Source organism: Leopardus geoffroyi, chromosome D2, assembly GCF_018350155.1.
Source record: "Leopardus geoffroyi isolate Oge1 chromosome D2, O.geoffroyi_Oge1_pat1.0, whole genome shotgun sequence".
In the NCBI taxonomy this organism is placed as follows: Eukaryota; Metazoa; Chordata; class Mammalia; order Carnivora; family Felidae; genus Leopardus; species Leopardus geoffroyi.
The window spans coordinates 47155614-47181939 of NC_059334.1; the positions used below are offsets into that span (position 1 = coordinate 47155614).

The 26326-nt window shown below is 44.0% G+C and overlaps 1 protein-coding gene across 4 annotated transcripts in view; it reads left to right on the plus strand.

Moving 5' to 3' along the window:
- WDFY4 (WDFY family member 4) overlaps nucleotides 1–26326 on the plus strand; it is a 297123-nt gene that overhangs the window by 153726 nt on the left and 117071 nt on the right. The window lies entirely within an intron of this gene.

Consider the following 26326-nt stretch of genomic DNA (forward strand, 5'->3'; position numbering starts at 1 on the left):
TGAGTTGTCGGGTTTTTTTGAAATTAATTTCTTTAAAGCTCTATAACAAACCATCCTAAAACTCAGTGGCACCAACAATGGGTTTTTGTGATCATGGATGCTGTCGTAAGGAACTTGGAGCATGGAAGGGGTGGGGAGGTGCCTCTACTCCATGATGTCTGGGGCCTTGGCTGGGATCCTTGGAAGGCTCATTTACTCACACAACTGATGGTTGCTGCTGACTTCAGTCTGAGACCTTAGCTGAGACTGCTGGCTGGAATACCTATACCTGGCTTCTCCATAGGTCCTGGGCTTCCTTACAACCTGGAGGCTGGGTTTCAAGGGCTAATTTCCAAATAAGGGGGAAGGAGATACAGACAGACAGACGGACAGATACAGAGAGATAGAGAGAGAGAGAGAGAGAGAGAGAGAGTCAGGCGGAATAATCGCCTTCCATGACGTAGCTTCACCTCTGTTGCATTCCTTTGGTCAAGACAGGCACACAATTCTGCCTGGGTTCAAGGTGGCGGGGGGCAGGGGGGGCAGAAATAGACTCTACCTTCTGGTGGGGGAAGTGGCAAGGTTCTGCAGGAGCATATAGGACTAGAAATATTACTGAGGCTCTTCTTGAGAAGCACAATGTGTCATATATTCTAATGCTGGAGTCACTGACTTATTTTCAGAGGCAGACTGTGGTCATTGAATGGACATGACCTTGGGATCAGGAAATGTTGGGCCATTTACTTAACTTCCCTGAGTCTTTATCTCCTTGTCTCCACAAGGGGACAGATAACTGTGGGAAACTGTGGGAAGGGGCTCCCCAGGGAGGTGGAATCGATGGCTGATAGACCCATTACACAGCAGGAGCTTTCTGCCCACGTAACTTTGGAAAATGAGGTTGACTCCAAATCCCCCCTGCTCAGAATGTGGGCTCTGCTGTCTCAATGGCTCCGTTGTCTATTTTGGCCAGTGACTGATGGGAGGGTGCTATCATAAGATGCAGCGGAGAAGAGAGGAATGAGGGCTGGCCTGTAACTGCTCAGGTAGCCTGGGAAGGAGAGATGCGTCCTTAACACATTGGCTTGTGGAAGACACTGCTCGGTCAGCTTGTTGATTGGCTGATTGTACAGATGTGTACATTGAATCTTAAAAAAAAAAAAAAAAAAAACAGTCAAGGGCTTTGCAGCCAGGAAATGGCAGAGTAAAGAAAGGGTCTCCTGTCTCTGTACTACTGAGCTTGACCTTAGGCAATTCTGTGACCTCTCAGAGCCTCAATTCCTGATCTTACAACTGTGTTCTGTCTATACTAGAACATGTGGAAGCACTTGGAAACTGCAAGTGCTTTAGAAATGGAAGACAGTTTCCAAAATTTGATCCCACCTTATCGTTCTCTCCGCCAAAGGGATGACCATCTCACCTGCAGTATAGCTCTTCTGAACTCCCGAAGCTTGGAGCGTCCCCACTGGCGCCCAAGCACTTGCTCCTGACCAAGGCCATTTGTGACAGGAGGGGTCCAGCCCCTCTTCCCCCCTGGCTTCACCCTGGAACTTCTGTTCTTTGACCAAGTTAGCTTTGTCCCCAGGGGTCAAGTCCGTCTGGCTGTGGAAGCTAGGGAAGGGACAGCTGGGATGCTGGCGTGGATGTGCATTGTATGAGAGCCCTTGCAGACTATTGATGTGCCTCTAGCCACTTCCCCATCCTCTCCTAGGCCACTGTCCTTGGCTCGGCTAAGTTGCCTCTGAGTCCTGGGGAGATCGATTGAGAAATAGCTCACCCGAAAGAAGCTTGAATAGATTGCAATACTTGAGGCCATGTAGGTCTACAAAGGGCTTGTCACAGTTTGCTCTGGGCTCACACGGAAGCAAAAATATTTTAAATCAGTTCTGTCTTTGGTGAAGGCAGGCTGCTGAAGATACTGTCTTCTACATCAATTGAGGTCTCATTCGTTCATTCATTCATTCATTCATTCACTCACTCAACAAAATATTTACCAAGCGCTTACTTTGTACCCTGAAGTAAGCACTGAGGTTACTTCACAGAAGTACAGAAGAGAGAAAAATCTGACATATTCTCTGCTTTCATGGAGACTGCATTTTAGGGGGCGAAGATAGACAATAAACAAGTAAATTTGTAAATGTGAAGGGTGCTAATTGCAACGAGGAAAAATCGAGCAGGGTAAGTGGGAGAGGGTGGTTGTTTAGATGAAGGTGGTCAGAAGTCCTCTCTGGAAGGGGGGCATAGAAGCAGAGAAATAAGGAAGTGACTTTCTAGAGAAAGAGCAGTCAGGCAGAGAGGACCATCAGGCAAAGGCACTGAGACAGGCATGTGCTGGAATGCTCTGAGGCAGCAAAGACCAGTGTGGCTGGACTAAAGTGGGGAGAGGGCAGCCACAGGGGACGTCTCCCTCAGCTGTCAGCATCAGGAAGAACTGTGACTCCTGTCAGTGGTCTATTTCTGGGCAAGGTGATCTGGGCACTCAGAATCTCGGAGAGGTAAACATGACCCAGGTCTTATAACTGCACACACCTAGTGGCATAAATTTCTGCAAAAAACATGTACATGCACATACATGTACATGCACACATCCCTTTCCCTGCTTCTTCCTTCCTGTTTGAGCCCTGCTTACCTTCAATCTGATTTATTCATCCTTTCTATAGTTTATAGTACCTTGTGGATTTTTTTTAAAGATGAATTATTTTTGAAACAAAGCGTGCTATGTTTTAATTTTAAAAATTAACTGCATGTTTGCTTTGGAGCATCTAATATCAGTAACTCGGTCGGGCTGGGCATGGTGCCTGGTACATAGGAGAATGTACCTAGGAGGATGTGCATGGGGCGAGGGAATAAAATGCTTTCTCCCTTTTTGCTGCGATGAAACTCACTAGCCTTCACATCCTGCATCCATCACTCATCCTCGTGAGATGACTTTGTTGCTAACAGAAGGCACAACTTTTCAGGTACATATGTACGCTGTGATGTCATAGGATGAGAGCATCGACTGTTTGCCCTGGGGTCTGTTTAATTATTTTTAAAAATTAATTTTGATTATTACAGCTGATTACACCTCAGTGAGCAATGTAATTGATATTTTCTAATGTATCCCAAGGAACATTTTGTACAACATGCTTTTTGTTGTTGAAGGTTAAAGACTCCGTTATTGGTTTTTCCCTAAATATGCCCACATCATTAGTCCCTCCAGTGAGAAGGTCGCCATCTGGAAAAAGCAGCATGGAGACATTATTCAGGCACAAGTGCATGAAATTGGTGTTTCTGCATCTTCTGTCTCTCCTCTGGAAAGAAGAGGCTTGTAATTAAAGGAGTTGGTTTTGGAGGAAACATTATTCATTTGGTGTTATTCCTTATCATGTCAGCAGCTGACAGCTCGGTAGCACTGATGAATTGTTCCTTCGAGTGAGACATATGATACGCCATTCCTAACTCTTCTTACCTATCTTCATTTTCAGTATACAATGTTCTCCTCTTGGCAGGTGAGCTGAACTTTGAGGCGAGTCTGATATGATGGATGTCATTTCTTCCTTTTCTTCTCCTGACCCCATCACAGTCCCTTCTGGGATCAGATTGTAAAGTCACGGTCTCTCCTGGGGTGAAGGCTGTGGGTATCAGCCTGTCGGACAGAGGTTGCGACGTTGTGCTCCTTTGAGGCCACCAAAGGCCACCCATGGTATCCGGGAAGCTGCTTCACATCCGCCTTCAGCTTAGAGAAACCCAGAGTGTGTGCCCCGGCCAGCCGTTCCTCTTCACAGCCTGTGTGCGGCTTGCCGACTCAGTGGTAGGCTTCCTTGTTGAAAAATAAGTTGACAAAACATCGACTACTAATGTTGGTTTCTTAGCTATGGTAGACACACTGTGGCAGTGTATGATATTAACATTATGAGAAAGCAGGTAAGGGGTTGACGGGACCTCACTGTACTATATAACTTTTCTGTAAATTCAGAATTATTCCAAAATAGAGAGTATGTAATCTTCCTCCCTCCCTCCCCCTCCTTCTTCCTTCCTTCCTTCCTTCCTTCCTTCCTTCCTTCCTTCCTTCCTCTCCCTCCCTCTTTCCTCTCTCTCCCTCTTTCCTTCCTTCCTTCCTTCTTCCTCTCTCCCTCCCTCTTTCCTTCCTTCCCTTCCTTCCTTCCTCTCCCTCCCTCTTTCCTTCCTTCCTTCCTTCCTTCCTTCCTTCCTTCCTTCCTTCCTTCTTCCTTCCTTCCTTCCTTTCTTCCTTCCTATGTTCTTCCTTCCTTCATCCTTCCTTCCTTCTTTCCTTCCTTCCTCTCCCTCCCTCTTTCCTCTCTCCCTCCCTCTTTCCTCTTTCCCTCCCTCTTCCCTTCCTTCCTTCCTTCTTCCTTCCTACCTTCCTTCCTCCCTCCCTCCCTCCCTCCCTCCCTCCCTCCGTCTTTCTTTCTTTCTTCCTTCCTTCCTTCCTTCCTTCCTTCCTTCCTTCCTTCCTTCTTTCTTTTCTTTTCTTTTCTTTTCTTTTCTTTTCTTTCTAGAAAAAGCATTAGGAGTGCCTGGGTGGCTCAGCTGATTAAGCACCCAACTCTTGATTTCGGCTTAGGTCATGATCTCATGGTTCCTGAGATTAACCCCTCATTGAGCTCTGTGCTGATAGTGCAAAGCCTGCTTGGTATTCTCTCTCTCTCTCTCTCTCTCTCTCTCTCTCTCTTTCTGCCCCTCCTGTGTATGAGCTCTCTCTCTCTCTCTCTCTCAAAAATAAGTAAAAAACAAAAAAAGAAAAAGAAAAGAAAAAGCATTAGAAAACAGAAAATGGGCATACAGGACATGAGAGCTGGGGTCTGGGTGGGAAGGGGCTGTGAGGATGAGTGGCTACAAAGCCTGTGAGCAGGGGGGCAGGGGTGATCAAGGTCACTGCAGGAGACAGGGAGGACACCATGGCTCATGCTAGATGTTCCTGAAGCTGGGGGGAGGGGGCAGGGGTGTTACATAGCGGGGGAGAGGTATGTTTCCTTTGTAGGGTTAGGATTGGAGGTTAGAGCCCCCGAGGGAAGGGCCAGACTGGGGCCGTGACATCACTTAGGAGGGAGATAAGGAGGCTTCAGGGGCAGTGGGTGGAGCAATGGAAATCAAAGAACACACAAGAGATTTCTGTTTAACCAAGGCTGGGATGAGCAAAAGAAGGGGGCCCTGGCCTCTTCTCAATCAGGCTGTGAAAAGAAAGGCCGCCTGGGTGAGGCAGGTGTGAGAGGTGTGCGATTCTGATGGTTTTATTGGATCTGCAGAGAATGGGGAGGAACAAGCCAGAGGCAAGGGGTTGGAAGCTCAGTTCTAGCCCATAAAAAGGGGGCAGCCCCTCTGGATGGGTGCAGCTGCCTGACCATGTCTTGTTCAGCAAAGCACGGGCTGGATTTTACCCCCATTTTCCTCCTGGGATCAGTGGTACATGTGTGGACCGCTATTTCATGCAAGAGCCAGGTAGGCCCCACCTGAGGAGGGAGACCCACACTTAGGAGCTTAGGGGCTTATAAATCAGGAAGACCCTCTGGGGCAGGGCCAGGCCCAGTGTCCACATGTCTCCATGGCTTTTGGAGGTAGCTGAGCAGGCTTCCAGTTGCTGTTTTCAGAGTCGAAATGGCTTATGCAGGAAAGCCAGGGCCATATAAGAACTAAGAGAAGGGTTGAAAAAGCACCACAGCCGGAGGGTGACGGGTGACACAGTGCACTTGCTAAAGTGCCAAAGACAAGCTCTTCGTAGGGATTCTGTGCCTGTCCTGACAAAGGCACAAAAGCGCAACACGTTTGCTCCAAAGTCCCTGGTCTCTAATGACTGTCCTGTGGGTGAACGCCCTGCCCACCAGGTGTACTGGGGCCTCCCATAAGACCGTCAGTGCCCACTCATGGGGACCTGGATCACAGACGAGCCACCTGTGTGGGCAGGGAGACTGCAGACCTGCCATTGGCTACCTCCCTGGATGTGTGTGCCCAGGCTCGGCGTCCCACCCCCAGACGCAGAGCAGCCCCGCCCCTGGTGGAGGAAGGGGTGCTGGCCGAGGCCAGCTGTATGAGGGGCCTCCCTGGCTCGGGTCCCCAGGAAAGGAAATGACACTTTTGACCATTCAACTCGGAGCACTTTACCCACTATCTCTTTCAAAAATCGTTGTGGAAAATTTCAAACGTATACAGCAGCAGAGAAAATAATAAAATGAATCCCCATGTATCTATCCATCACTCAGCGTCCACAATTTGCAACTCATGGCCAATCTTGTCTCATCCCTATCACTACCCACTTTCCCCCTCTGCACGGGATAATTCTCAAGCAACATCCCAGACATCATATCATTTCACGCATAAATGTTTCTGTATACTTATTTTCTCTTTAAAGAAATCACGAAACCCAAATAAAAATTGCGGAAAAGGAAGCAAGCGTGCCGAATGGGAAGGCTTTAGCAGGCACCGTGGGAGCCATCAAGCAGTTCTTGGTCTTTCTTCCTGGCAAGTTTGCATTTGTCGCCTGCTGCTTTGTGATTTTGGTCTTGCTGAGGCTGAAGGCACAATGAGCCTCAGAGAACTTCGTGCCCCATTTCAGGAGAGAGGGTGGGGACTGAGGAGGACAGAAGGCTGTTGAGTGGGGCTCTGTGGTGCCTCAGAGTTTGGGGGGATGAACGGCACTGAAGGCCGAGGCCTCAGATGTCACTCACCTGGGAAAAGGCTCATAAGGCAGGAGAGCCGTGGGGCTGAGGAGAGATTTCTGAAAATAGAAAGAAATAAGCTTTGACATGAAGGGGAGTAAGTGGTAGAGTAGCTGGTAGCAGCTGAGAAAGTCAAAATGCAACTGTGAGAACAGAAGTCCGAGTTCCCAGAGTCCTTGCACTATAAGAGTTAAAGTAGAAAAAGTTTTAAATCTGAAATTCACAAGGCTGTCACATGGACTAGGTTTACCTCAACGTGATGTTTGTGGGCAAGAGAGAAAGGACTTTCCTAGGAGATACATATGCCTTTAAGAGAGATGTGTGGAAGGGGCACCTGGGTGGCTCAGTTGGTTAAGTGCCCAACTCTTGATTTCAGCTCAGGTCATGATCTCACGGTTCATGAGTTCAAGCCCCACGTGGGGCTCTGCACTGACAGAGTGGAGCCTACTCGGGATTCTCTCTCTCCGTCTCTCTCTGCCCCCCCCCCATACTCTCTCTCTAAATAAACTTTTAAAAAACTAAAAAAAAAAAAAAAAGATGCTTGGAAGCAGGTGGCCTGAATTTGTGGGAAAATTAAGACACATGAAGACTTCTAAAATCAAGCCAGAGGCTCTAGAGAGAGAGGTACAATCCTGATAATATGTTCTTGCTGGCGTGGCAGCAGGACAGAGAGACTGTCAAATCAGGAGAAGAGCTGGAGAGACAAAGCCACTGAAAATCATAGGAAAGAGAAAAGTGATTTAAAAAACCTGAAATCAAGCACTTGAGAAATCACAATGCTGTGTTGGAAAATCCTGTTGTGTTCAGTGGTGGAAAAAGTCTTGTGAGCAAGTAATTAAATCGGACTGTGTTAGAAAAATAGAACCACTTAGAAACAAATGAAAGTATGATTTAAAAAGAGTCTTTGATGGGGCGCCTGGGTGGCGCAGTCGGTTAAGCGTCCGACTTCAGCCAGGTCACGATCTCGCGGTCCGTGAGTTCGAGCCCCGCGTCGGGCTCTGGGCTGATGGCTCAGAGCCTGGAGCCTGTTTCCAAATTCTGTGTCTCCCTCTCTCTCTGCCCCTCCCCCGTTCATGCTCTGTCTCTCTCTGTCCCAAAAATAAATAAACGTTGAAAAAAAAAATTAAAAAAAAAAAATAAATAAAAAAATAAAAAAAAATAAAAAGAGTCTTTGATGGGGCGCCTGGGTGGCGCAGTCGGTTAAGCGTCCGACTTCAGCCAGGTCACGATCTCGCGGTCCGTGAGTTCGAGCCCCGCGTCAGGCTCTGGGCTGATGGCTCAGAGTCTGGAGCCTGTTTCCGATTCTGTGTCTCCCTCTCTCTCTCTGCCCCTCCCCTGTTCATGCTCTGTCTCTCTCTGTCCCAAAAATAAATAAACGTTGGAAAAAAAAAAAAAAAAAAGAGTCTTTGAAAAGGGTAAATCGCTCTATGAATGGGAGCACAGTGACTAAGGTCTTCTGCTAAATGCAATCTTGGTTTTTAAAATTGCCATGGGCAAGGCTGCCAACCACGTACTTTCTCTTGCTGCCTTTCCTGAGATAACTGACCCTAAAAATAGTGTCACTCTCCCCAGCCTGGCCTTAGAGCTCTTCATGGTGTGTCTGGACTAGAATTATTTCCAGAAAGGACGTCCCTTACACTCTGATTGTGGCGGTATTAGGGAGCAAGAAAAAGAAAAATGATGAGGTCCGTTATCTTAGTTCTTAAACCCTGAAGTGCCCTTTTTCACTGCAGCTGAAGTTCTGTAGCATGAATCATAGCCCTGGTCTTGCAGGCAGTGGTGTCCAACACCACACCCGGAACCGATCTTCCCACGGGAGCAAGGCATCCTGGTGATGGAGGTGGAGACACAGCATCGTAGGGTCCCAGGAACGCAGTCAGGCTGGGGCAACACCTGTGCGTGCGGTGTGCGAGTGCATATGGGTGTGCGTGCGTGTGTGCTTGGGGCGCTTGTGTGAGTTGCCCTTTAGGTTTTCTTCCAGTGGTCTGGGTGCCCAATCAGGGTACTTTCACTCATTTCCTCTACTCCCTTGACACACACACACGCGCACACACTCACGCGTGCACACACACGTACACGCACACCATTCTTCAAACAATTGATGTTAGAACCCACTCATCACATCGTTGAGAGGTGACCAGGGAGGAGTTGGTTCGAACGAGAAACTCCACACCAGAAGTGAACATGGGCGACTGGTCCTAACAGCAGAGGGTTTGAAAGAGCCGTAGCATCACTCACACCAGTGTTACTATCCAGATCGCCGGGGAAGAACAGTCACGTGCTGATGGAGACGGTGGCGTCTCTCTTTCCATTTTAAAGAAATCTTAAATGTTACTAGTCTATCAAAAGTCCTTGTTACAGGAGTTTGAAAAATAGAAGTAAATGAACAAAGCAAACACTGATACCTTTAATGATGCTTCTTTACCAAGTGCATCATTTGTGAGACATCCTTATCTTCGTAATAGAAGGATAATTAACATCACTAATTATCTAATTAAGTTCATTAAGCATCCACCAACAGTGCACCGTGAAGTTGACATTATGTTCTACTGTCAACAAATGCTTTTGATTTCTTAGGAAGTAATTAAAATGTAAATTAGCATGCAATTATATGCACAGGGGAAGTTTTGAATTAGATATTCATTTCAAAACTGCTTAGAGCAACATAGTTTTTGTTTTTTTCTTCAATAAAAGCAGACATTTTGCTATTAATGGTATATATTAAAGTTGCCATTCTGTTGTTTAGTGTTTGAATCATTGCCAGGTTATAGCACTGATATGACACAGGGTTTAGTTGATATGTTTGCTACTGTGCTTTGTGTTTTATTTCATATGTTGGTTTGTTTGTGTCTTTTGTGTTTAAAAATACCACAACTGATTTTTTTTTTTCCCGAGAGCTTTCTCTAACTTAAACCTCCAGCTGACTTTGCCCTTTAAAGGCATTTTAGGTCAAATCTTTTAGGTTAGATCCTGTCAGGTTAGAATCAGGGAATGGAATCATTGGCTTGCTGAAAGCCGGTCACGCACACGCCCCTACACACACAGGGAAGAGGGAGGCTGCACAGATCAGACTTGTGGTACGGCCACCTTTGATTCCAAGTTCAAATTTCTCTTCTTTTTAGGGCAGCCCTTTGGTTTCTGATGAAATATCATAACTTGGGGCGCCTGGGTGGCTCCATCGGTTAAGTGTCCGACTCTTGATGTCAGCTCAGGTCATGATCTTATGGTTGTGCACTTGGGTGTGGAGTCTGCTTAAGATTTTCTCTCTCCCTCTGCCCCTCTCCCCTGCTTGCACTCTCTCTCTCTCTCTCTCTCTCTCAAAAAAAAAGAAGAAATGTTATAATTTTATTATAGATCGGGACAGATCGGGACGCTTCCTGAAACATCACAGCATCCCCAGATATTTGCTGGAAGAGAAGGTCCTAAGACAGAAGCCACCATGCCCAAAGTCTCAAAGTTCTCATTTTTTTAAACAATCCCAACTGAATCCTAGAATGCAGGTGTTTTATTAAATCTCACAATCTATTGTCAGAGCCCCGTGGGTGTGATACCCATCTCCACCATCTTCTTGCATGAAGACACTGGGTCATTTGAGCATCGAGCTGATGTCACCTGTTTAGTGAGGAGGAAAAGTCTCTGCTCATGATATTTGAACATCCTCAATCACTTTTTGCATGGTTTTTCCAGGGATGGATTTAGGTGGTGCTGGATCCAGACCCCTCAGTTTTGTGTGAACAAGATTTCAGATAAATGCAGAGAGAATACGGTGGCCTAAGAGAGACTGTCCCTTGTTCTCTTGAAAGGATCGACATCAGGGTTTGGCCATGAGTAGAGTCTGCTGAATCACTGTCATAACTGTGGATGCAGACATGCCCATAGTCTAAGCAGAGAGAGGCTGGTGTCTTGGGGCAGGTGGGGGGACAGCATCATGGTACAGGGACTGGTGAGGGACATGAGGCCAGCTGGACTGTGACGAGCAGTGGCATCATGCTAGAGGAAACCCACACAGGATCTACATAGAGATAGGCAGTTTGGGGATGGGCCCTGACATCTGTCCCAGCTCTGCTGGCAAGCTGTGTGTTGTGATGTGGTCTGCATTTTTGTTCTCACTTGTCAGTCCGGAGGAGGGCTCCTTTTTCCAATCCATGTAAAGGATAGTGGCTAGGCTGGCAGAGACCTTGGCCCGATCGAGGGATCCCACTACTAAAATCAGATGATGTTGACCTTCTCCTAACAGGCAGCAAGCACCTACCTCAGCAAACAGAATTGTCTCTACCAGAACTTTCCTCTCAACTGTTTATTCTTAAAACTTATCTTTTAGAAAAAAATTTTAATGTTTCTTTTTGAGAGGGGGGCAGGCAGAGAAAGGGGGAGACACAGAATCTGAAGCAGGCTGCAGGCTGTCAGCACAGAGCCCGATGCAGGGCTCAAATCCATGAACCGTGAGATCATGACCTGAGCTGAAGTCAGATGCTTAACCGACTGAGTCACCCAGGCGCCCCTTAAGTGCGGTCTGCTATATCGTGACTTCCTAAGAATACAAAGTCCATACAATAAATGAATAATCAATACCAACAGCAACTCACTTCATCCCACGGCTGGTTTGTGGCCCTGCCTCCTGCTAATCACACATTTCCGCCTCTGTGACTGGCACGAAGGGATGGCAGCGTCATGATGCCCCACAAATGTGCCATGATGCCAAGGGCTCTCCCACCTGAGACCAGCCCAAAACCACCTCTGAGCGCTTTTCTGGTCATTCAGCTTCACAGGAAATGGGGCTAAAGTTGCTCTGCTCTTGGCAGCTAGATGATTTAGCTTGAACCCTCTCCAAGAGAGCAGGCACTGAGGTTATGCAAGTTCCACAAATCAATGGAATATTCTCAACATAAGGTCCCGACCACTGCCTGTTGAAAGGTGCATTGAATCTAAATTATGTTTGAAAAGTCTTTAGGGACAAATACTCGGTTCCTTCTCCAGAGACATCTATCCAAACAGAAACATCTAGTCTGAAAAAGTTTACTAGACCTTTCACCTCCTTTTGCTAGTTTTTCTGGTTTTCTTTCTTTCATCTCTGTAGTATTTTTATTACAAAATCAGGCTGTGTTTGTGCACCATATATAGTGGGTGTCGTTGAGGAATGTTTCAAAGTAACTTGAGGTTCAAGTCTGCAGCTCAATCCACGATATTTGAATGTACACAAATACTTCATCCTATGCAATTCAACAGCATAGGAATTCATTGAATAGACAGAGTGTTCCTCTCTAAAAATACGGAGATGAATGGCCCGTGATCTCTATATTTAAAGAATCCGTTTGTCATTTATTGATCTCTCTCCTTAGATGGCATCTAAGAAGAATTACAGTAGATGCGATTCTGAAAAAAATGTATACAGGTGAAGATTTTATAAATTGAAACAGATTTGAAATCAACTTAGGGACCTGGCAATTTAAAGGAATCCTGGGTTGAATCCTTTTGAAAACTGAATACAGTCCTTTACTTTAAAGGCGAATTATACCCAGGAATTTATTTTGAGGTTCAGATTTTCTAATGTGCGACATACCTGCATCCCCAAAACCAATGTTGTGGTTGGGGGAAGGTATCATCGTCCTACAAAATGCTTTCAATTTTGAAAAATTATGACATAAGGTTGGGAGAAACACCTTTTTGTTTCCTTGTCCAGATTTGGATTTTTAAAACAAGTATATTCATCAATGTAAGAACGCTTTTGAGTTCCTAAGACAGAAGTGTCCCAAACTATGTAAATGATAAAACGGCAGATGGTGACGGGGTGGAGAGTGAGCGCGGGGCCCTCCCGAGGCGCTGTTGCCATTCACAACCCGCTAGGCCCCACTCCCAGCTCGGCCGCCAGGCGCCTGCCACGTGAGTTACAGCCGCGTTCTCGCCCTGGGACCCATCTATTATGAGAAACCATTTTGGTTAATTAAAAAAGTGTTTCCAAGTCTCAGAACAGGAAGTTCTGAAATTTCCTTCCCTTTGCTGTTGTCGATGGGGGTTGGTGAAGACTCGACTCCGTGGCCTGGAAGGGGGGGGGGGGAGGAGAGTGGAGACAGCAGAAGGAACCATGACCGTCTAGTCCTGGTGGCCTGGGAGAAAGGCTCAGGGGTCCTCGGGTGCTGGTGGATCTACTGGTATAATTAGGGGTGTTGAAGAATTAGCTGAGGTCATTGAGTAAATCAAAAGTGCAGTTGAATGGGTCTGTGTCGGATCAGTTCTTGCAAATGGTCCCTCACCCTCGGACCTCTGTGTCCAAGAGCTGCTGTATGGGCTGGGGCAAGAGATGAGGTGTCCGCTCACAGTTTGGGAAACGGACTGTGAGCAAAAGGGAATAAATGAGAAAATATTTGATAGTGTGACACGATCTGGAGGAAATAGATGGTGTCTTAGAGACTGGCTCGTGATCACTGTGGGTTGGATGTGATAATTCAGTTGAGAGGAAAGAGTAGCCATCCAGCACCTGGGGAATGTCGATTCCCGAAATGGGCCCAGCTAGTGGGATGGTGGGAATGAGTTGGTGTATTTGAGAACAGATCCATATAAATGGGGCATGGAGCTCAAACGGGAGAGTGATCCAGGAGGAGGGTGGCAGGAACCAGCTGTCGAGTGCCATACTAGCTTCTCTGGGGGATCAGAAAATATGTCTGCATCATTGACTATATCTGTATCCGTCTCTATTTCTCTCTCTCCCTCTCTCTCTCTCATCTTTAAGCACCCATTTCTTCTGCAGACATTCCCTCCAAAATCCCATGCACATTCATTGATGTCCTATCGTATCCCAGGCCCTTGAGTTAAGGCCAGTACAGACAGGGTCCCTGACCAGGGAGCCCACCTTCTTAGAAGGGTGTAATAATTACAGGGTAACAGGAGGTTAAGGCCCAAGAAGTGCCCAGATGAGACAGGGCCTCACATGAGCTTCTTGGAGGTGTTTGAGCTGAGACTTGGAGGAGGAGGAAGGGGAGGAAGGATGCGAGGGAAGATTGGTAGTGAGGAAGGGGCCCCTTCAGGTGCAGAGGGACAGTTGTGACCATCTATTTGCCTTGTGGGTTAGCTGCTAGTCTGGTATTACTGGAATATCATATCCAATTTATCTTAATTTCATGTATTTATTTATATTCTGATTCACTCCCCAGAGGATTTATGTTACCTTCAGATAAGGATGCATGTGCTAAAACACAGAAATGAGATCAGAAAAAATAATAATAGAAGAAGAAAGCCAATTCCCGGGGAATTAAGATCATTAACATGCAGTCTATAAAGAGTAACAGCCAAGCATCTATACTGTGCTCTAGCTTTCTGGCTGCCATTGTGGAACAAGAGGCAACATAGTTCATACGTTTATCCCCCACCCATCAATTACACTTTTGCCGGGAGGTGGAAGAGCTTGCGAACAGGGACCTAGGGAGACCAAAGCAGATGGCCCTGCCCAGCATCTCCTTGCCACCCCTACTGGGAATTTTTAAGGATGTGATCTGACCATGTCACGTCCCTGATCAAAACCCAGCATTTATTGCCGCGCCGTCCGGAATAGGACACAGACCCACAACCCCGCGGCGAGAAACCTGACCTCGCTGCTTTTCTAAGCCCCTCCCTCGCCCCGGTCCTGTGCAGTCTGCAGGGCAGACCCGTATTTGGTTACAGTGCACCCTGTCTTCTCCCATCTGTACCCTGGGGCAAATGTGGGTCTGTCTGGCCTGAACGAGCCTCCCCCTACCAGAGGACCAACTGCTTCTCCTGGACTTTAAATCCCCCGCCCCTTGTGAAAGCCTGCCATGCCCTCTCCAGCCTGGCCGTGACCCTGCACAACCACAGCTATCTATTCTTCACTCAACAGTGGCGCATCTGTGAGGGCCCAGCCTAAGGGAGGAGGCAGGTGTGTTGGTGTTGATTGCATTACCTGTGAGCGACAAACAGCCCAACAGTGGGTGCCTACTGGCAAGCCCTGGGGTGACCTCCCAAGAGAGCTGAGGTGAGCAAGTGTGTGCAGCACCAAGGAGGACAGGGATACGGTCAGGGCCACCCTCAGGTAACTCCTCTTGTGGACCCAGATTGCAGTCAGGGCCGTCCTGAGTACGCAGGTCAAGAGTTCTGCTCTGGAGGCAGGCAGTGGCAGGACAGTCCCGGCCAAGGTGGCCTTGTCTCTCTTCTCAAAGCCTAAAGAAGGAATCCTTCCTACAAGCTCCAGTCTCCTTTTGTTTTCTGTCTTTGACATGGCAGTTTCAGCACTGGGCATTATCTGGAGTGAAAACCCTGCCATAACAAAGCATCACAGACTGGCGGCTTCACCAACAGATATCTCTTTTCTCACACTTCCCATCTGTCTGAGCCTCATGGAGGCCCTGACGCTCAAGGAGGAGGCAAAGAGGAGGGAGGGTGGCTTCGTCGAGAAGACTCGTTACCCGCAATCCCAAAGCCTTTGTCCTTTGCTGCACTGGTGTGTTGTTGTTGTTGTTGTTTTGAGTAGTCATTCTCCATGCACTCATGACGATTGAATTTAATAAAAACATCACAGTTCAAAAAAGACAAATTGGAAACCACCGTTCATCTTAGAAATTAATATGTGAGTGAATTTAACAAGAGATGAATTGCGCTGTGGTGATCTGGTCCCTCCTCAGCCACTCCGAGCACCAGTTGTTTGTCATTATTGCTGGAAATATGATTATTACTCTGGTATTGCTTGACATTTATTAAGAATCCAGGGGCTATGTCTCCATAGCAGAGAAAAGTGCAATTATCTGGGCACTTGGAGAAAAGAGCGTTTCCTGGCCCGAGTTGTCCAAATAGATATCCCGCAAAGACCCCTCGACCATGACCGCACCTGGCTCGCTGGGCACACGCCCCTCCTTCACGATGGGCTGCTGACATTTTATGTGCACATGTATAGATATTATACGTGGCTTATGAATGAACACACAAGGAAAGCATTTAATTGCTTCTGTCACGTAACCCAAACCAGGTCTCCACCAAGGACTTATATTTAAAGGTAGATGCATCAGCCTTTACAGAGAAGGCATAAACAGAAGAACTTTATTGAATGTTTTATAGTCAGGAAAATCCTGATTTTCAGATGGTTTAAAAAAATTTTTTTTAACGTTCATTTATTTTTGAGACAATGTAAGAGACAGAGTGCAAGCAGCAGAGGGGCAGACAGAGGAAGACACAGAATCTGAAGCAGGCTCCGGGCTCTGAGCTGTCAGCCCAGAGCTTGATGCGGGGCTCGAACTCACAAACTGTGAGATTATGACCTGAGCCGAAGTCGAACACTTAACCGACTGAGCCACTCAGGCGCCCCTCAGATGGGTTTAAAGTGCAGGGGGTATGAAGGCCAGACCTGAAAGTGTTGCCACTGGCTCTGATGGATCTTCTTAATCCTGACCACATGGAGTGCTTCACTCCACACAGGGAATAAACAGCTGCAGAAAATATGGCCCAGAGGAGTGACAAGGGTCTGTGAGTTTCATGTCAATCTCTCAAACTTATTGTTGTCTCTGTTTACCTGGCCCTTGGGGACAGAGATGGGCAGTGTCCCCAAGGAGCTTATTCTAATGGGGGGAGGGTGCTAGTGGGAAACCCAGCCACGATAATTCAGAATACTGCTCTCACAGTTTTCTGCTCTATCGTGGGAGTCCTGAGGAGGTTTCCAGGAAAGAGAAGAGTATTAATGATGGTTTCATGGTACCTACAAAGTGCGTGCACAGAGCATGGTTTCTTCTGTCACTCATTGCCACCTGGTGACATTACACTGTTAATCAAATCTCTCTTCCTCTCAGCCCCCACCAATGGAGAAAAGGTGACCAGTGAGTGACGATGATAGTGACCAATGAGAACGTGAGATCCGTGGTTGGGGGGTGGGGGCAGTCTCTTCCACATCTGGTTTCACTCCTGCCTCCAGGAATGGGAGCTCACCTGAGTTTGACTTGAACCTGTCTCATTTTTCTTTGGCCAGAGAAACCAGGGGTGAAAGGACTCTAGATCTGACACCCACATCGAACGGTTATTGTTTGTTTTTTTTTATGGAATTATTAGTGAATACTTGTAACCTAAAAGATTTGTAAAGAAGGTTGCCTACAGTGGAGTCATGTTATATAGATTAAGTTTTAACATATATCCATGAAACGAAAAGCAAGCTGTCAACAGTACTCTCACAGTTCCTTCACATTGTTCATTGAGAACAATACCATTTTGACTCTGTGAATTCGGCACCATACGTCTGCATATCCGCCGCACAGCTTTCCCACCATTTGGGGAATTAATTACTGTTTCTTTGTTAAGTGTCTGATGAAGTGGTTGGCTCGTGCAATTAGGGGGAACGAGATTTGCCAAAAAACCATTTGTCTTTGAACATGAGAATTACACTCAGTGCAATGAATTGTTTATACCCAAGGGCATTGTGGAGCCGTGCCCAGCTGGGAGAGCAGTGACTCTTGCCTTCCGTCGCAGTTTCATAATGGGGTTTGGGTGGGAAGCTGTGAGAATTTCAGTGTGTTTTCTAATACACTTTTTGTCTAGGTATACCTTTCATATACTTTCCATCTTCATATTCAATACTGCCATGTGTCCCTCCCCCAGCTTCCCCTGTTGATAACATGTAAGATTACTGTGGTGCATTTGTCACAGCAAAGAAACTGACGTTGGTACATTGCAGTAACTAAACTCCAGACCTCATTTTGCTTTCACCAGTTTTCCCACTGATCCGGGATCCAGTGAGGGGCACCGCATCACAGTTAGTTATCGTGTCTCCTTGGGCTCCCCTGATCTGTGACAGTTTCTCAGACTTTTCCTTATTGTCCATGACCTTGACAGTTTTGAAGAGTACTGGTCAGATGTTTTGGGGAGTATGCCTCTATTTTGCTTTGTCTAATATTTATCATAACTCGCTTGGGGCTGTGAAGCTTTGGAAGGAAGATCACAAAGAAGAATGAGCTTTCACCACATTGCATCAGGTCAGGGGTGTGTGACACCCGTGTAAATCGTCACATGGTCCTGGTGCTGTCTCCCAGATTTCTCCACTGCAGACTTCCTCTCATTCCCCTTCCCATACTTGGTTTTTTGGAAGCAAGTCCTTAAGACCAGCCCACCCTTGGGGCGCCTGGGTGGCTCAGTCGGTTAAGCGGCCGACTTCGGCTCAGGTCATGATCTCGCGGTCTGTGAGTTCGAGCCCCGCGTCAGGCTCTGTGCTGACAGCTCAGAGCCTGGAGCCTGCTTCAGATTCTGTGTCTCCCTCTCTCTGACCCTCCCCCGTTCATGCTCTATCTCTCTCTGTCTCAAAAATAAATAAACGTTAAAAAAAAAATTAAAAAAAAAAAAAAAGACCAGCCTACCCTTCAGAGTGGGCTCCTGGTAAGGAAAGCATCTACATATATTATCTGAAATTCTTCTGTAAGGAAGGTTTTTCTCTTCTGCCCCATTATTTATTTATTCAATCTTTTTTTTATATCTGTAGGGTCTCATCCATATTTATTTTATAATTTGGGCTATCATCCTCTAAGCCTGTTATTTATCTTGCGTTTGATCGCTCCAGCTCTTTGCTGAGAGTATTTAGTTGATCTCACACTTGTTTTCACCGTAGGTCTCTTGATCTTTTGTCCATTGATCACAAACATGAATCCACATGCCTTACATGTATTTTAGTGCATCCTTACTGTAATCATTCTAACATTCTTGGAGTGTGTATTATTCAGGATAAGTTAGGTTATGTTGCGGTAACAAACATCCTCGAACTGAATTGTCCTAAAATAGCGAAGGCTTATTTCTCACTTGTGTTACAAGTGCCTTGTGAGTTGGCCAGGAGTTTACCGTGCCTTGTCCTCCCTCAGAGGCATTAGCTCGTGGAGCAGCCATCATCTAGAACATTGAGTGTTACCATGGCAATTAAAAAAGAACTTAGCAAATATCTCATGATTCTTTTAAGCTTCTGCACACTTCTCCCCAGCCCCACCTAGCTAAAAGGTAGCAGGAAGGGCGATCATGCCATGTCCCTATAGGAGGAGAGAACTGACACTATTTGGCCAACAGCATTATTGGCCACAATACTGTTTTTTCCTTCAGGTTTTCTTTTCTATGCAAATCTATACAGATTTAACTCTTATTATTGTTAGCATATGGCTGTCCAACCTCCTTTTAAAAATCAATATATTGAAAACCTGGTTCCATATCATTAAATCTTTTTTGCCACTAGGGCTGCAGTGAACAGTTGTATAGGTTGCACGCAAAGGCATCTGGCCAGAGTGGCAACAGGAAGCTGAAATCCAGCCTTTTTTCCATTATTCAAGTCATCCATCAAGGTCCAGGACAGTATCTGCCCAAAAAGGGACACAAAGGTGCTATGTGGGCTAGTGGTGGCCTTTTGGGACAGCATGATTTGTATGACTGCATAATACTGTCTCGTAAGGAAGAGCCAGCCTCCCATGTGTTGATATTTACGTTGTTTCATTTTGTGCTACTATACCTGGGATGGTGGAAAATGTTGTCAGTGAATGTTTGTGTATGTACCTTAGGGTTTCTTTGCAAGAAATTACAAGCAGAGAAAATGGTGAGGATTCAAAAGAGATGTACAAAGTGTCAGCACACAGTAGGTAACAGTCCAGGTGAAGACTTCAGTCCTGGACCCAGCACGTGTGGTGCTTGGCTGGAGAGGCCAGGAGCTCTAGCTGTAATCTTGGCCCCAAGTTCCTGAGCAGAGTCTGAGAGGCTGTCTTCAGATGCTGGCCTTCCTTGTGTTTGCAGGGCCACACAGCTGTGATTACAGGGCTAATGATGCTTTAAACAAACAAGTGTAACGACCATCATCAGAGGACAGCAGGCACTTCCTGTGGGGCCGTGTGGGCAAGAGGGTCACCAGCATCTGGCCAGCCCCAGGGGTGCCCTGGCAAAGGTGGGCCCTACCAAGCTGAGGTCAGCTCACTTGCAGGTGAGCCTACAGTGGGATATGCCCCATTCCCCAGTCCAAGATCTGGTCTGGATTCTGTAGCCAAGCCCTTCCCTAAGGAGGCACTGGGACAGCAGGGCACGGGCTCTAAACCAGATCTGGACCCTCTCAAACCTCCAAACAGCCTTCTGAGGCCCTTTGTTCTACTTCATAGGTTCTCAAACTCTTTAACACACAGGCAGTTGCTAAGCAAAGGCTATTTAGTTCCAATAAACGATGCAGAGCTCTGCTCTGAATTTGTCCCTGATCCATGTGCCACATTCACTGCTGCCCAGGCAGATGGGCCTCTGCCCTTGAACCGACCCAAATCACCCACCTCCTGTCTCTACATACCAAGTGTGACAACTTCCTAGAGCATGAAAGTTCTCAAAGCCCAACTGGAGAGGAGTGTTTGCCTAGCACTGTGGAGACGCGTGGGGTGGAAATGCGCGTGAGGGAGACACACGTGATGGCGGCCTCCAAGAGCTCATCTTCCGGGGCTTCCACTTCCTTGGAGTGTTTTGTTGGAGTCATTCACCCTTGCTTATCCCACTTATCATCATACAGATTTGTCAGGAGACTAAATATTAAATGTGATAATGCACATGGAAACTTCTTTGTCCTCTGTAAAGTGCTAGGTCCTTCCTTTCACCTCCAAGCACGAAGAGCCTCTCCCTCCCCCAGTGCTCAGGTCAACCTCTACTTGGGCTGCCGATCTCATCCTTTCTCGTTTATCTGGCAGAACCTGCACCATCAGGGACCTTTTCCTTTGCTTTTCAACTGTCTCCCATTCACTGCCAAGCTCCCCTCAGTGCGGTAATACACTTGAGTTCTGTTCTTCCTCTTTTATCCTATGACCTTGCTCCCACCTCTTTTTCTCTTCTTCAGAGTCAAGTTTCTTGAATGAGTTGCCTACACTCATGGTCTCCACTTCCTTATCCTATTTCTAGTTGACTTATTGCTATCTAATCATCCCTCTGAAACAACTCTCAGAAGTTGCCAATGACCAGTTCCTGCAGACAAATCCAATGGATGTTTTCAGGCCTCATCTTACAGGACTTCTCTGGTGCATTCACTGTGGTCACATGGCCTTGGCTTCCATGGCCTCTCTTTATGGGTTTCCTTAAACCTCTCTAACCTTTCTCCTGCCGGCCCGAACTTTGCTAGTGTTTTCCAGCTTTTGTACCTTGTCTCCCCAGTCTCCTCTCTGTACCTACTCTCTAGGAGGGATCTTATCATCTCTCAGGGTTTGCCTATTATCTGGTTGGTCATGACTCACAAATTCATCAACCTGGGATGTCTCATCTGAGCTTTATTCTAGGGATGTGCAGCCATACCTCTGACACTTGAATTCAGCATGTTACACATCACATCATTTAAACTTGCTTTCTCTTGTACTTGTGATCTCTCTCTCTCTTTTTTAAATGTATATTTATTTTTGAGAGAGAGAGAGAGGCTGAGAGAGAAGGCGACAAAGGATCCAAAGATGGCTCTGCGCTGACAGCAGAGAGCCCGATGTGGAGCTCGAACTCACCACAAGATAGTAACCTGACCTGAAATTGGAAGCTTAACTGATTGAGCCACCCAGGCATCCTCTCTTAATTTCTCTTAGTTTATCTAATTTAATTCACTCAATTAGGCAAACCAGAAATTTTGGAGAAATTCTTACTCTCTCATACAGTCACTGATTCCTACCAATTTTACATTTCTTATAGTTCTTGAATTTGACTTCTCCACTTTACTCATTCCTCCATCTAATGTCTCACTTGTAACTGTGACAGTAGTGTCCTAAGGGGGCTCCCTACCTCCAGTCTTTCAAATTGCTGTAAGAGTGAGCAATTAAAATGCTAATGGACCGCATCAGACTTCTATTTAAAACCTCTCCTTTAAGATACATACAGCTAAAGCAACATCTCAACCACAGAACCTTCCCTGAACATGATTGGTGATGAGGTCTCCTCTTCTGTGTGTTTACTGGGTCCTGTGTTACCATGTCCCGTGCATAGGTCTGTCTCACCATTGGTCATGGCAGCTCATAACCATCTGTCTCTTCCATCACATTCCACAAAACCAGATGTGAGGTTCATCTTTGTACTTCAGCGCCTGGAAAATAGGAGAAGGACAATGAATGTTTTCTGAACTTAACAATAGAGAGTAAATTTGACATTAGAAATGAAGTATCTGAGCAAGGATGCAAACACCCCTGGGCTATAGCTATCGTAGCGAGGCTATTTTTTTGAAGAGTAAAGATGGTTTATAACTTAACTCACACAGAATTTTATCTAATTGTGAAGTTCGAAGAGACCATCTAAGTCAACTGTTTTTAACTGATCTTATCTGTGACCTACATACAAATAGTCTCTTTGGGTGACCCTTTTCAGTTTACAAAGTACTTTCATTCTACAGTCTCACCCTATCTTCATAACATCTATTTGGAATAATCAGAAGAGATACTGTTAACCTCATTTTATAGATGGTAAATCAAATCTCAAGACATATCAAGTGGTTCGCCCACGTACTGTAGGTAGTAAGGGCCAAGAACCAAGGTCCCTGGACTTCTCTTTCTACCTCCAGACCCTCATTTAGCAACACGGAGCAACATGGAAGTCTGGACATGTTGTCACATGTCTTGCTAGAGTCTGCCTGCCTGAAACTCCCTGCTCTGGTCCCATTTAAGCCCCTGGGGTCACCCACACAAGGCCCATCCATCCCTTTTTGGCAAGATGTGTGGCACATGTGCTACGTGACAGGAGCTGCTTTGTGTCCAAGTGGTCCCCAAGAGCTCTCTTCTGCTGCAAGTCTCCAGAGCACCGTATATGAAAGAGGTCTGGGCTTCTGCCTTAGATGTAAAATTAGTCAAATTTGTCACCATTTTATGTCACTTACAATGCTCATAATGATTGCTTTACTTATAAATGTGTGTAAATATGTGTAAACAGCCATATGAAAGAAAACTCTGCAAAAAAAAAAAAAAGGAAATCAAAGAAAAGAAAGAAATCATTCTATTCCCACTACTTCAAAACTGTAAGTGGGGTTTTACAATTATATTGTTTTCATATTTTTGAATCTGTGCTGATAAGCACTTTTTTTATTTTATTGAAATGTAACACACATAGAAAAAAGTGTTTAGATCACAAATATTCACATTTAAGAATTTTAACAGAGTGAACATGTGACCAATACTCAGAGAAGAAAATATAGCATTATATTATATTACCCAGAAGCACTCCCAAACCCCATGTTCTTTCCTGGTCACTAGACCCCTCTTTTCTCCAAGGAACCATTATCCTAGCCTCTAATATCACACATTAGTTTTTCATGCTTTTACTTTTATGTAAATGAAATGACATAGTATATATGCTTTTCTCTGGCTTACTTCCCTCCAGACTATGTGCAATTTATCTATGTCATTGCATGGAGTGGTAATTCATTGATTTTCATAGTGTTAGAACAATAATTCTTAGGACCCATTTACCCTCTTAAAAATGACTGGGGACTCCAAAAAGCTTTGTTTATGTCTATTGTATCTATTGATGTTTACCACATTAGAAATTAAGATAAAATTTAAAAAGTAATGCATTTTATTAATTCATTTAAAAGTAACAGTAACAAATCCATTATATTTAAAAATAAATAGCACTTTTAATGAATATGTTTTTCAAAATAAAAATTATTAAAAGGGGAGTATTGCTTTATATTTTTGCAGGTCTCTTTAATATCTGTCTGGCTTAGTAAGAAGACAGCTGGATTCAATTCCTGTATCTGCTTCTTTACTCAATCAGTTGTACTGTATTTTTTTTTTTTTTGGTTGAAATATATGAAGAAAATCTAGCTCCCTGTAGATATGCAGTTTGAATTCAGAAAGGAACTTATAGACGTTCTTTGATACTACACCAAAACTCAACAAGTAATAGCTTCTTAAAGGTTAGTTGAAACCTTTATCAGTTAATTTTTTGTCCATTTAACATATTGGTCTATTTTGCACTTTGGATATTTTAACTCATACATGATTTTATAACATGCGTCTAACATGCTTTTGGAATATTGGTTCCTTGAGTTACGTAGATCTCCTTAATGTTGACACATTTCCTTGGACAATATGGAAAAAAACATGTTCATGTCACCACCAATATTAAAAATTTTAGCTACTGTCAAGCTTATAGAGGCAGATACACGTTTTCTAACATTCTAATATTTGAAATTTGAAAGCTTAATTTTATCATTGTCAGAAAATACTGTCAGTTGTTTTATTTGAGAAGACAGGTCTACATTATTTTATTTTACTTTTTTTGTTGCTATTGTGAGTGGAACTGTTTTCTTAATTTCCTTTTCGGATAGTTTGTTCTTTGTGTATAGAAACATGACTCATTTTTGCATGTTGATTTTGTATCCTACAACGTTACTGAATTCATTTGTTAGTTCTAACAGTTTCCTTTCCTTTCCTTTCCTTTCCTTTCCTTTCCTTTCCTTTCCTTTCCTTTCCTTTCCTTTCCTTTCCCTTTCTTTCTTTCTTTCTTTCTTTCTTTCTTTCTTTCTTTCTTTCTTTCTTCTTTGGTTGAGTATGTAGGGTTTTCTACATATATGATTATATCATCTACAAACAGAAATAATTTTACTTCTTCCTTTCTAATTTGGATGTCTTTTATTTATTTTTCTTATTTAATTGCTCTGACTAGGACTCCCAGTGCTATGTTGAATAGAAGTGGTAACAGTGAGCATCCTTGCTTTCTGGTGGATCTTAGAGGGAAAGCTTTTGGTTTCCCCCACTGATTATGATGTTAGCTGTGGGCTTTTCACATATGGCCTTTATTGTGTTTAGGTAAATTCCTTTTATACTTCTTTTTTTGAGAGTTTTATCATAAATAAATGTTCAACTTTGTTAGATGCTTTCCCTGTGTCTTTTGAGGTGCTCATATTCTTTTGTTCTTTCATTCTGTAAATGTGGTATATGACATTGATTGATTTGCAGATGTTGAATCATCCTTTTATCCTAGGGAAAAATCTTAGTAGGTCGTGGTGTATTATTATTGTAATGTGCTGTTGAATTCTATTTGCTAGTATTTTATTGAGGATTTTTGCATCTCTGTTTACAGGTATATTGGCCTATAGTGTTCCTTTTTGTGATGTCTATCTGGCTTTGGTATCAGGATGATGCTAGCCTCATAAAATGAGTTTAGAAGTGTTCCCTCTTCTTCTGTTTTTTTTTTTTTGTTTGTTTTTGTTTTTATTTTTTGGAAATTTAAGAAGGATTGGTATTAATTATGTAGTGACACATTATGCTTTATCTATTGCTGATTTCCACTGAATTTTTTCTCAAATTTGGTCTATCATCCTCTAATTACTGTTTATGCCCAGGCCTGAAATTTTCTTTGTTGGGGGAGTTTTATTTGTAGATTTAGTTTCTGTAATAGACATTGCACAATTTAGATTTTCTGTTTCTTTTTGTATCAGTTTTGGTAAGTTATGTTTTCCGGGGAATGTGTGTGTAGTTCATCCAAATTTCAAATGTATTAGCATAAAGTTATTCATAACGATTCTTTAAATGTTTGTAGAATCTAGAATGATGTCTCGTTTTCTTTTTCCTGCTCTTGGTAACTTTTGACTGTTTTTTTTTTTTCTTTATCAGAATTTCTGGGGGAGATATTAAACGTATTTTCCTTGAGTTTAAATTGTTTTTCAAATTTCTTGATAGATTACTTTACATGCTTATTTTTTCTAATAATACTATTGGTATATTACATATATTCCCACAAAAAAGTTTTAGTTCTATCATACATGCTTCATTATGTGATATTTTCATTTTCATTTAGGCTAAAATATTTTCTAACTTCCATTTTGATTTCTTCTTTGACCCATGGGCTACTTAAAATAATATTGCTTAATTTTTAAATATATGGGGATTAAAAAAATTTTGTTTGTAACTTAATCCCACTATGTTCAAAAAAGTATATTCTGTGTAATTTCAGTCATTTGAAATTATTTTATGTTTGTTCCATGTTCCATCCTGTGGCAGGTTTTAGTAGTAATTCCATTTGAGCGTTCTGTATCATTTATTTTCTGCAATTTTTTAAACAATTCATCAGATGAGGCTTGCCTACTATAGTCTTCAAATATTCTTTATTTCTACCTTTCTTGTCAGCTTCTTCTGTTAGTTACTGAGAGATAAGTTACCTTCTTCCAGTGTGATTGTAGACTTGTTTGCTTCTCCTTTCAATTCTGTTATGTTATATATTATATATTCTGAAGCTATATTAATAGATGCCTCACATTTAGAACTTATACTTTCCTAGTGTATTTATCCTTTATCATTAGGAAGTACCGTCTTCATTCCTAATAACACTTCTTACTTTAAAGACTACTACTGGTACAGTTTTACCACATTTCTTTTGGTTAGCCTTCATCTAGTTTATTTATTTATTTTTTTACCATCATTTTACTTTCAACCTTTTGTGTCCTTGTTTCAAGGAGTATCTCTTTTTAAGTAGCATTTACTTAGGTTTTCCTTTTTGATACAGTTTATCTTTTATTTGGAGCATTTAGTCTATTTACGTTGAATGTAATTAATGACAATTTTAGTTTAAACCCACCTTGTTTAAAATTTTCTGTGTGTAATATCTGTTATTTATTCCTTTTTTCCCTCTTTCAACATATTATCAACTATTTTAAAGTATTGTACTTCCCTTCTATTACCTGGAAGTCACATATTCTTTTATTATGTTTTTAGTGGTTAGCCTAGAAATTACAATGTGCATATTTGCTTTATTAAAGTCTA